Raw genomic sequence first — 11,541 nt, 5'->3', positions numbered from 1 at the left:
TATCTTTATTCAATATGACAAAAATACATAGAACGATGGTCAGTAAAATTAGCAGCAAATAGAATTTTTGTCATATAGAATAATTTCATTATCTCTATATGGAGGTTTGTGTTTACTTGGTATCGGTTATGGTATACTGTATGTAAGTGTCGAAAACTAAAATTCATTTACCATTCAGGTAGATGGTTTTGAGAAGGTAAATACAGAAGACTACTCGTGCTTAGCAGCAGTTCCTTATGTTCAGTATAGCTGCCAGTATGGGGAGCTCTAACGTGCTATCTGCCAGAATGCTTCATCTTTAGCTTCAGCACACATGCTTTTAGTCTGATGCAATCCTTTGTCTGTTCAGCAGAGTAGGCACTTCCACTTGGCTCTGACTCGTCTCCCCATCCACATCTGATTGTGGTACAAGAATCTACCTTTGGATGTACTGCCTGGTCATCCCTGTTGGACTAACTACGCTGCTTCAGGATCCAGGTAACACCTTATGTCACCATGCTTTCATCCTCAGCCTCTATGTATCTGGATGGGTGCTATGTAGAAATAGGAAATAATGGCTTATATCATATTTATTAACCTGATTACAAGCAGAGATGAGGAGCTGACGTCTATATAGAGTGCCCTTGGCTGCTATAGAGTTATGTTCCCTCAACGAAGGCGGCAATTGATCATGTGCGATGTCTAAGCCTTGCTGTCAGCTCTATATAAACAGCAGCAATTTCACATCCCATGAATGGATGCTGGGCTGAGCTGTCCTTCAGTGGTTCATTGTAGGGTACCAGGGCTTGTACTGTAAGTCACTGGTCACATCCTTCATATATTGTGTATTTTTGCCCCAGAAGCTGTATAAGATTTCTTTCACTCCCCCCTTTATTTTATAACTATTAATATTTATACATGGAACGCTTATACAATGGGATTATGACGATTTGACCCAGAACACAGACTGCTAGGCTGTAGGCATATGATGATGATGATGAACATCATGGAGGGAATTGTGCCTGTCCTCTAACATACAGCAATATAACTGGCATGTTAGTGGCTGGTGGGCGATGTGTCATTTGTTGGCGTCACATCGTTATGATACATGTGGTGATAACGAGTGGTGCCCTTTAATGTGCTGCTATCACATGATGCTGTGCAGTCACAATGTATTTATTAGAGCTGGAGGTGAGACTGACCTCACAGGCACAATGCCATGAATATGCAGGTGTCCCCAGCCATTCATAGGTGGCATTCTGTACCCATTTTTCTATTTTATAATGAAGGCAGCTGTGGTTTAACGTATGAAGGCTGCTAGGAAGTGACGCTTCAGGAAGGCAAGTTTCTATCTACCATAATCCTCTCAGATCACACTCCATAATCCGAGGTACAGATCCAGGGCAGAACGTGCGGGATGGCTTCAGTAATCAACAACACTCATTCACATATATGTACAGGGTGGTCTTCTCAAAGAGGTGGTCTTTTGGAGAGTTTTCATCACTTATATTACATAAACTGAACTCTGGGAGCTATTAATTACAATGTAGTCACTTTTCCTCATAGACAGTGCTCATTCATCAGGTCCCTTGTGTTCTAGATCAGCGCCATTTCTATATTCTAAGGCTGCTTCTGGTATTGAGGAAGACATCCGTGCCTGCCCATTTACTGAGAAGGCAGTCTGCAAAATGCTAATTTATTTCTAGTTATTTTATTCATTTATACAATATTTATTACATAGTACATAGCGCTGTACAGAGATTTTCATCACTCCCATTCAGTACAAGTTCCCGCTGGGGCTGCTCACAATCGTAATTCTGAACCAAACTATCAGTTAGTGCTGAGCGAATCGATTCGTATCAATCAAATTTGTTCATAAATTGGCCTGCTTGTGTAGCGAGGGGCTGGCCCCGCTGCTCTAGAGACTCCCCCTCCAACTTGATTGAGAAGGTTGCAAACCAAAGCTGCGCAGATGCCAACTGTGCATGTGCCGCTAAGCTTCCGGGTGTACCCCGATGTAAGCAATGCAAGCACAGTCACCATCTGCACTGCTCAGGTAGCAGCAGTAGAACCTCTGCCACTCAAAGCAACGGCATAAGCGCAAGATTGACAGGGCCAAGAGGTGTCCATCTCTGTCAATCAAAGAGGAGGGAGGAGTCCCCTCGCTGCTCAAGGAGGCAGATTTTTTTTAAGGAATTTGATCATCACCACTATCAGTATGTCTTTGGAGTGTGCAAGGAAACCGGAGTACCTGAAGGAAACCCACGCAAATTCGGGGAGAACATACAAACTCCATGCAGATGTTGTCTTTGGTCGCTGTATCTTCATTCACTGCTTGCCAGTGCTGTTTGTGTGCCTAGTTCTGTTGGAAGACAACTGCACAGTAATGTATACAAGTATATACAAATAGATACAAAAGTATAAAATGTATCTAGTCTTAAACAGGATACAGAATAAGTGTCTGATCAGTGGGGTTCTGAACATTGGTACCCCTGCCAATCATGAGAACATGAATATGCTTTTTAGGTATATTCTCACTGTGCATTACCTATAATGTGTTTATTTTACTGTACTACAGTGGGATGCGAAAGTTTGGGCAACCTTGTTAATCGTCATGGTTTTCCTGTATAAATCGTTGGTTGTTACGATAAAAAATGTCAGTTAAATATATCATATAGGAGACACACACAGTGATATTTGAGAAGTGAAATGAAGTTTATTGGATTTACAGAAAGTGTGCTATAATTGTTTAAACACAATTAGGCAGGTGTATAAATTTGGGCACTGTTGTCATTTTATTGATTCCAAAACCTTTAGAACTAATTATTGGAACTCAAATTGGCTTGGTAAGCTCAGTGACCCCTGACCTACATACACAGGTGAATCCAATTATGAGAAAGAGTATTTAAGGGGGTCAATTGTAAGTTTCCCTCTTCTTTTAATTTTCTCTGAAGAGTAGCAACATGGGGGTCTCAAAACAACTCTCAAATGACCTGAAGACAAAGATTGTTCACCATCATGGTTTAGGGGAAGGATACAGAAAGCTGTCTCAGAGATTTCCGCTGTCTGATTCCACAGTTAGGAACATATTGATGGAATGGAAGACCACAGGTTCAGTTCAAGTTAAGGCTCGAAGTGGCAGACCAAGAAAAATCTCGGATAGACAGAAGCGACAAATGGTGAGAACAGTCAGAGTCAACCCACAGACCAGCACCAAAGACCTAGAACATCATCTTGCTGCAGATGGAGTCACTGTGCATCGTTCAACCATTCGGCGCACTTTACACAAGGAGATGCTGTATGCGAGAGTGATGCAGAGGAAGCCTTTTCTCAGCCCATAGCACAAAAAGTGCCGCTTGAGGTGGGCTAAAGCAGATTTGGACAAGCCAGCTTCATTTTGGAATAAGGTGCTGTGGACTGATGAAACTAAAATGGAGTTATTTGGCCATAACATGGGGCATTATGCATGGAGGAAAAAGAACACAGCATTCCAAGAAAAACACCTGCTACCTACAGTAAAATATGGTGATGGTTCCATCATGCTGTGGGGCTGTATGGCCAGTGCAGGGACTGGGAATCTTGTCAAAGTTGGGGGACGCATGGATTCCACTCAGCATCAGCAGATTCTGGAGACCAATGTCCAGGAATCAGTGACAAAGCTGAAGCTGCTCCGGGGCTGGATCTTTCAACAAGACAATGACCCTAAACACTGCTCAAAATCCACTAAGGCATTTATGCAGAGGAACAAGTACAACGTTCTAGAATGGCCATGTCAGTCCGCAGACCTGAATATCATTGAAAATCTGTGGTGTGACTTAGAGAGCTGTCCATGCTTGGAAGCCATCAAACCTGAATGAACTAAAGATGTTTTGTAAAGAGGAATGGTCCAAAATACCTTCAACCAGAATCCAGACTCTCATTGGAACCTACAGGAAACGTTTAGAGGCTGTAATTTCTGCAAAAGGAGGATCTACTAAATATTGATTTCATTTCTTTTTTGTGGTGCCCAAATTTATGCACCTGCCTAATTTTGTTTAAACAATTATAGCACACTTTCTGTAAATCCAATAAACTTCATTTCACTTCTCAAATATCACTGTGTGTGTCTCCTATATGATATATTTACAGGGCCGTCTTTAATATTGATTGGACCCTGGGCAAAAATTTACTTGGGCCCCCTGGATCCCGCCTTCCCACACCTTAGCAGGCAATCACGCCCTCCACCACAACACACACACAAAAAATCCACACATCTGGTAGAGTCCAGTAAATGACTGTAAATACTTCCAGTTCTGAAGACTCCAGCGGCTCAGGATCAGTGCTCTGGGCAGCTGGGCTCAGGCTGAAAGTCGGCACCGCTCTGCAGGAAGGAGACCAGGGCTCGGCTCACCCTAGTATTACAGTGCACCCCAGCACCCCACAGTATACAGTATAGCACCCTATAGTATACAGCACCACACAGTATGCAGTTTAGCACCCCACACTATACAGTACCCCACAGTATATAGTAGAGCAGTATAGCAGCCCACAGTATACAGCACCTCACGGTATACAACACCTCACTGTATACAGCACCCCAAACTATACACGATACAGCCCCCCACACTATACAGTACAGCAGTATAGCACTCCACACTATACCGCACCCACAGTATACAGCCCCCCACACTATACAGTACAGCAGTATAGCACTCCCCCCCACTATACAGGCCCCCCCACACTATACAGGCCCCCCACAGTATACAGCCCACCACACAGTATACAGCCCACCACACAGTATACAGCCCATTACACAGTATATAGCCCACCACACAATATACAGCCCACCACACAGTATACAGCACCCCACTATACAGTAGTTTACAGTATATTAACATAACAGCCCCTGTCACCTTTTTCTGATGTAATCTTTACACAAAAAAGCTCCACAGTTAACTTCTGCAACACTCCACAGGACCTGTGATGACCTCATAGCCATGTGACCAGTAATTGCTAGGCTACTGGTCACATGGTAATGATGTCATTAAGGTCCTAGATCAAAACTCATTAAGGTCCTAGAATTAAGATCATTAACACAGTACGATCATGATGCCTGTGTAGCCGACAGCCTGACACCCGGGGCAGTAGGTAGCAGGGCTCAAGAGGCAGCTGCCTTGGGCCCCCCAGGAGCAACTGGGCCCAGGGCAGCTGCCCCTTTTGCCCCTTGGTAAAGACGGCCCTGTATATTTAACTGACATTTTTTATCATAACAACCAACGGGTTATACAGGAAAATCATGACGATTAACAAGGTTGCCCAAACTTTCGCATCCCACTGTATATAGTTGTTTCTCAATCTATTCACATATCACTGCTCTGCTTTTTAGCATAGTAATATTGTTAGCAAATTATTCCAGCATGTCGACTATATGATCTGTATCTATAGGTATCTAATTAGGCTACTTTCACACTAGCGGCACGAACCTCCGGCAGGTTGTTCCATGAGGTGAAGAGTTTGACGGATCCGTCCTGCCGCTAGTGACCGTGTGCCCCCAGACTGCGGCTCCCTCTCTTTATTGACTATAATGGGGGCGGAGTTCCGGCAGAGGCACGGCAGCGTGCGGCGAGAGGCTGCCGGAATAAAACTACGACATGTCCGACATTTATTCCGGCAGCCTCTCGCTGTGCGCTGCCGTGCCTCGCCGGAACTCCGCCCCCATTATAGTCTTCGGGGACAGAGCGGCAGTCCGGGGGCACACGGTCACTAGCCGCAGGACGGATCCGGCAGGCTGTTCACCCGACGGAACAGCCTGCCGGAGGTCCGTGCGGCTAGTGTGAAAGTAGCCTTAGTGGAGGAAATAGGTTTAAGTCTAGTTACGGGTTTGTTGGGAGTTATTTATCCATTATAAACTTCTTCTGGTCCATTCTCATAGTCTTAATATAATCAGGTTGTGTTGTATCAAAGCAGCTTAGTCTAGTTTCACACTGTGTTCAAGCTTGAATAGGAAGGAGCCATTCCACTGAAGTAAAAGGGAAGGCTGAGATGTAATTACACCCGCTCAATGTGCCGGCGAGCAGGTAAACAATGAAGAGTGCAGCCTTCTCTTCAAACAGCTGATCGGTGGGGTGCCAGGAGTAAGACACCCGCCGATTGGACATTGAAGACCGATCCTAAGGATCGGTCATCAATATGAATAAAGGGGACAACCTCTTTAAAGCCCTTTTACCCTCTAAATAGAGCAGGCAGTTGTCGAGAAGTAACCTTTCCTTCACTGCAGTCATCTGCTCGTCAGTGAAGGAGACCGCTCATTTACATGCAGCAATCTCCTCCACAGTCTGAATGCATATGCTATAGTGCGTCCCCATACAGAAACATTGTTTGCCAGCAAACTGTGAATTAGGTGACTGCACAAATTATGTTATTACCAGTTTTGCTCATTCATTGGGTAATCGGCGGCAACTTTACATCAGCAGATTATCGCTAACGAGCATTCCTACAAACGCTAATTAGAGATTATCTGCCTGATGCTAGGGCAGTGTAAAGGGCCTTTACATTCAGAACCATTAAAATTGTCAAACATGTCTTCCCGATGTATGCAATTGTATGTGTATGTCGGGAGGATGTCCCAGCGTAGGGGCACATTTATTAAGACGGCATTTTAGACACCGGTCTTAATAAAGCCCTAAGCTGGAGGTGGTTCCACCGAAGTTATGAAGAGGGGCCGACCTCTACATAATTTCGGCGGATCCTCAGCAAATTCTAAATGTAAGACAGCTTCTGAGCTATCTTATATTTAGAACTTTTTCTACGCCTGAAATTGGCTTAGAAAATGATTAATGAGATGGGCCTACAGGTTGTTTTGCTGCAATCTGGGCCTGAAATACACCTAATATAGGCATATTTCAGCTTAATAAATGACCCCCTAAATGTAAACATAAGGGTAACATAGCCTTCATAGAAAACAGAAAGCCATTTAGCTTTACATGCATTGTTGGCATTATAAATGTATGAAAGCAGGAAGCAGCACTTAAACTATTTTACGTATGGCGGGCTTTGTGACCGCAAAACTTTTACAAAGGAAGTGACAGCGCTCTCTGTGATACAATCTACATGCTGTTTCCAATTCATTTCTCTAGAAAGGAATAGAACTGAGCACATTTCCCATTTTGAAACACATTTCTGTTTACATTTCTGGCAGGAACACAATGAACGTTGCTTCACCTATGCTGCGGACTTATATTTAGAGGCAATAAAAGGGTAATAACTGTATAGGGTGTGCTCTATACCCCATGCTACAATTATAGATCTTTGTAGAAAGAAATGGGGTGAGTTGTAAGTTTTTAAAGGGGTTTTGCAGTTTGCATCAACATTTTACCTTTATTGCTCCTGTTCTGGGCTGTCTATGCAACTGTTTATTTCCTGTGATGTTATGTACATGGGCCTGTCCTGATAGTGGCGTGTCTATGTAACTAGTTGGGTGGGAGGAGCTATAAACTACAGTATACTTATTTACATTGAGTCATTGACTACTGATTGCCTCATCTTGCCATGTGTTTTTCTAACTGATAAAACTTAACTTTTATTGATTCTTTTCTTTTGTTATTCCTATCTGACCACAATTTTTTTAAAAGATTATATCAGGTGTTCCCCTGTTCTAATACCGTGTTACATGTATTGTTTCCTGGTCTGGTAGCTGCGCGCTAGCTCCAGATTTTCCCTGGCGGTTGTTATTTCCTTCTATGTATTGCACTTACTGGGTACACCTAATGTTTAAAATCACCTCATGCACTGCCCCCGACATCTTTCGCCAGCTACCTGGCATCTTCAGGGGATCGGACTACAGTATCTCACAAAAGTGAGTACACCCCTCACATTTTTATAAATACAGTGGGACGTGAAAGTTTGAGCAACCTTGTTAATCGTCATGATTTTCCTGTATAAATCGTTGGTTGTTACGATAAAAAATGTCATTTAAATATATCATATAGGAGACACACACAGTGATATTTGAGTTGTAAAATGAAGTTTATTGGATTTACAAACAGTGTGCTATAATTGTTTAAACAAAATTAGGCAGTTGCATAAATTTGGGCACCACAAAATTAATATATATTTAGTAGATCCTCCTTTTGCAGAAATTACAGCCTCTAAATGCTTCCTGTAGATTCCAATTAGAGTCTGGATTCTGGTTGAAGGTATTTTGGACCATTCCTCTTTACAAAACATCTTTAGTTTATTCAGGTTTGATGGCTTCCGAGCATGGACAGCTCTCTTTAAGTCTCACCACAGATTTTCAATGATATTCAGGTCTGGGGACTGAGATGGCCATTCCAGAATGTTGTACTTGTTCCTCTGCATAAACGCCTTAGTGGATTTTGAGCAGTGTTTAGGGTCGTTGTCTTGTTGAAAGATCCAGCCTCGGCGCAGCTTCAGCTTTGTAACTGATTCCTGGACATTGGTCTCCAGAATCTACTGATACTGAGTGGAATCCATGCGTCCCTCAACTTTGACAAGATTCCCAGTCCCTGCACTGGCCACACAGCCCCACAGCATGATGTAACCACCACCATATTTTACTGTAGGTAGCAGGTGTTTTTCTTGGAATGCTGTGTTCTTTTTCCTCCATGCATAACGCCCCTTGTTATGGCCAAATAACTCAATTTTGGTTTCATCGGTCCACAGCACCTTATTCCAAAATGAAGCTGGCTTGTCCAAATGTGCTTTAGCCCACCTCAAGCAGCACTTTTTGTGCTGTGGGCAGAGAAAAGGCTTCCTCTGCATCACTCTCGCATACAGCATCTCCTTGTGTAAAGTGCGCCAAATGGTTGAACGATGCACAGTGACTCCATCTGCAGCAAGATGATCTTGTAGGTCTTTGGTGCTGGTCTGTGGGTTGACTCTGACTGTTCTCACCATTCGTCACTTCTGTCTATCCAAGATTTTTCTTGGTCTGCCACTTTGAGACTTAACTTGAACTGAACCTGTGGTCTTCCATTTCCTCAATATGTTCCTAACTGTGGAAACAGACAGCTGAAATCTCTGAGACAGCTTTCTGTATCCTTCCCCTAAACCATGATGGTGAACCATCTGTCTTCAGGTCATTTGAGAGTTGCTTTGAGACCCCCATGTTGCTACTCTTCAGAGAAAATTAAAAGAGGAGGGAAACTTACAATTGACCCCCTTAAATACTCTTTCTCATAAATGGATTCACCAGTTTATGTAGGTCAGGGGTCACTGAGCTTACCAAGCCAATTTGAGTTCCAATAATTAGTTCTAAAGGTTTTGGAATCAATAAAATGACAACAGTGCCCAAATTTATACACCTGCCTAATTGTGTTTAAACAATTATAGCACACTTTCTGTAAATCCAATAAACTTCATTTCACTTCTCAAATATCACTGTGTGTGTCTCCTATATGATATATTTAACTGACATTTTTTATCGTAACAACCAATGATTTATACAGGAAAATCATGACGATTAACAAGGTTGCCCAAACTTTTGCATCGCACTGTATATTATTATATCTTTTCATGGGACAACACTAAAGATATGACACTATGATACAATGTAAAGTAGTCAGTGTACAGCTTGTACAACAGTGTAAATTTGGTGTGCCCTTAAAATAACTCAACACACAGCCATTAATGTCTAAACCGCTGGCAACAAAAGTGAGTACACCTGTAAGTGAAAATGGCCAAATTGTGCCCAATTAGCCATTTTCCCTCCCCAATGTCATGTGACTCATTAGTGTTACACGGTCTCAGGTGTGAATGGGGAGCAGGTGTGTTAAATTTGGTGTTATCACTCTCACACTCTCTCATACTGGTCACTGGAAGTTCAACATGGCTCCTCATGGCAAAGAACTCTCTGAGGATCAAAAAAAAAATATTGTTGCTCTACATAAAGATGGCCTAAGCTATAAGAAGATTGCCAACAAACAAACAAAAAAGCTACAGCATGGTGGCAAAGACCATACAGCGGTTTACCAAGACATGTTTTACTAAGAACAAGCCTCGCCATGGTTGACCAAAGAAGTTGACTGCACGTGCACAGCGTCATATCCAGAGGTTGTCTCTTCAAAATAGACGCCGAGGAGGAAAAATTGCTAATTTGGCACAATTTGGTCATTTTCCCTTAGGGGTGTACTCACTTTTGTTGCCAGCAGTTTAGACATTAATGGTTGTGTGTTGAGTTATTTTGAGGGCACACCAAATTTACACTGGTATGCAAGCTGTACACTGACTACTTTACATTATATCAAAGTATCATATATTCAGTGTTGTTCCATGAAAAGATATTATAAAATATTTACACAAATGTGAGGGGTGGACTCACTTTTGTGAGATACTGTAGCTAGGCATTGTTAGGGGCAGGGATAGGGGAGTGTCTATGGATCTAGCAAGTGGGAGGAGCTATAAACCATCTGGGCGTTGTTAAAGATGGTGCTGGAGCTGCGCCAGAGGATGGAGAAGTGCATCATGGATTTGGCTGGATACAGCAACAGTAGGTTCTACATAGAGGATATAAACCAGAGGGATTTGTTTACATGGTGAAAACTAGTCAAGAGTCAAAACTGAAAAAAAGCATGGGGGAAGATATACATGAGGTAATTAACTACAGGAACATATATGTTAAATAACATAGTATTCCCAGAAACCCCTTTAAATTCAATGTGATTTTAGATCTCATCTTACATAACGACTTTTATGGACATTGTACGTGATAAAAGTGCAGCTGCAGTATAAGTTCTTGGTCCAACCTGTGGAGTATACTAGAAAACAAGTTTACTGTGAGGTATACTGGATATCTTTGCTTTTTCTGAACTTAAAAAGGACCTTTTACCTCTCCTGACATGCCTCTTTTAATAGCTTAATAGTGAAAGGTCCTCTTTAAGACTGCCCCTGTAAACAGCTATCAGCGACTGAAATACATCTCTGTATTATTATTATTATTTATTATTAAAGCACCATTCATTCCATAGCGCTGTACATATGAAAAGGGGTATACATACATAATACAGACAATTCCACTAAGCAGAAACAAGACGAGTTACAGACTGGTAAAGAAGGAGAGAGGGCCCTGCCCGTGAGGGCTTACAATCTACATGCTACATATTATAGTGGATTTACACGTGACTATTATTCGGACTATTATCAGGAACGAATATTCATACAAACATTCACTCCCAACAATCAGCCCCTGTAAAGTTACTGCCAATCACCCGATGAACAAGCAAACATTCGGTATCGGGTGAATTCATAGTTTATGCACCGCATTAAATCATAATTTCTGGGCAGCAGTTCATGCAGTGTGAACAGCGATCTGTGCCCAGAAACAATGACGCTGTATGAGGATGAGCTATTGCAGTAGCCATCACTTGTCCCCGTGCAGTGGAGGCGATTGCTGCATGTAAATGAATCTCTCACTTCCTCTGATGAGCAGGCATTTATTGGATAGTCCCTTCTTGATCATTGCCTGCTCAGTCAGCACATGTAAATGTGCCTTTACACAGAAAATGTTATCACTCATTGATAACATCTCCCCCGTGTACAGCTAAAGTCAGAAAAAGTTGAGATTTA

The 11,541-nt window shown here is 42.4% G+C and overlaps 1 protein-coding gene across 1 annotated transcript in view; it reads left to right on the top strand.

Annotated features, from left to right (window-relative positions):
- Positions 1-348: 348 nt before the first annotated feature.
- SLC38A1 (solute carrier family 38 member 1) overlaps positions 349-11,541 on the top strand; it is an 89,633-nt gene continuing 78,440 nt past the window's right edge. Inside the window, exon 1 of the mRNA XM_044277073.1 lies at positions 349-477. The gene's annotated coding sequence lies outside the window, so the exon portion shown is untranslated. The remainder of the gene's footprint in view (positions 478-11,541) is intronic.

Source organism: Bufo gargarizans, chromosome 2 (genome assembly GCF_014858855.1).
Source record: "Bufo gargarizans isolate SCDJY-AF-19 chromosome 2, ASM1485885v1, whole genome shotgun sequence".
NCBI classification, from domain to species: Eukaryota; Metazoa; Chordata; class Amphibia; order Anura; family Bufonidae; genus Bufo; species Bufo gargarizans.
Note: the sequence above shows the minus strand (reverse complement) of the source record. Positions and strands in the feature narration are given on the sequence as shown.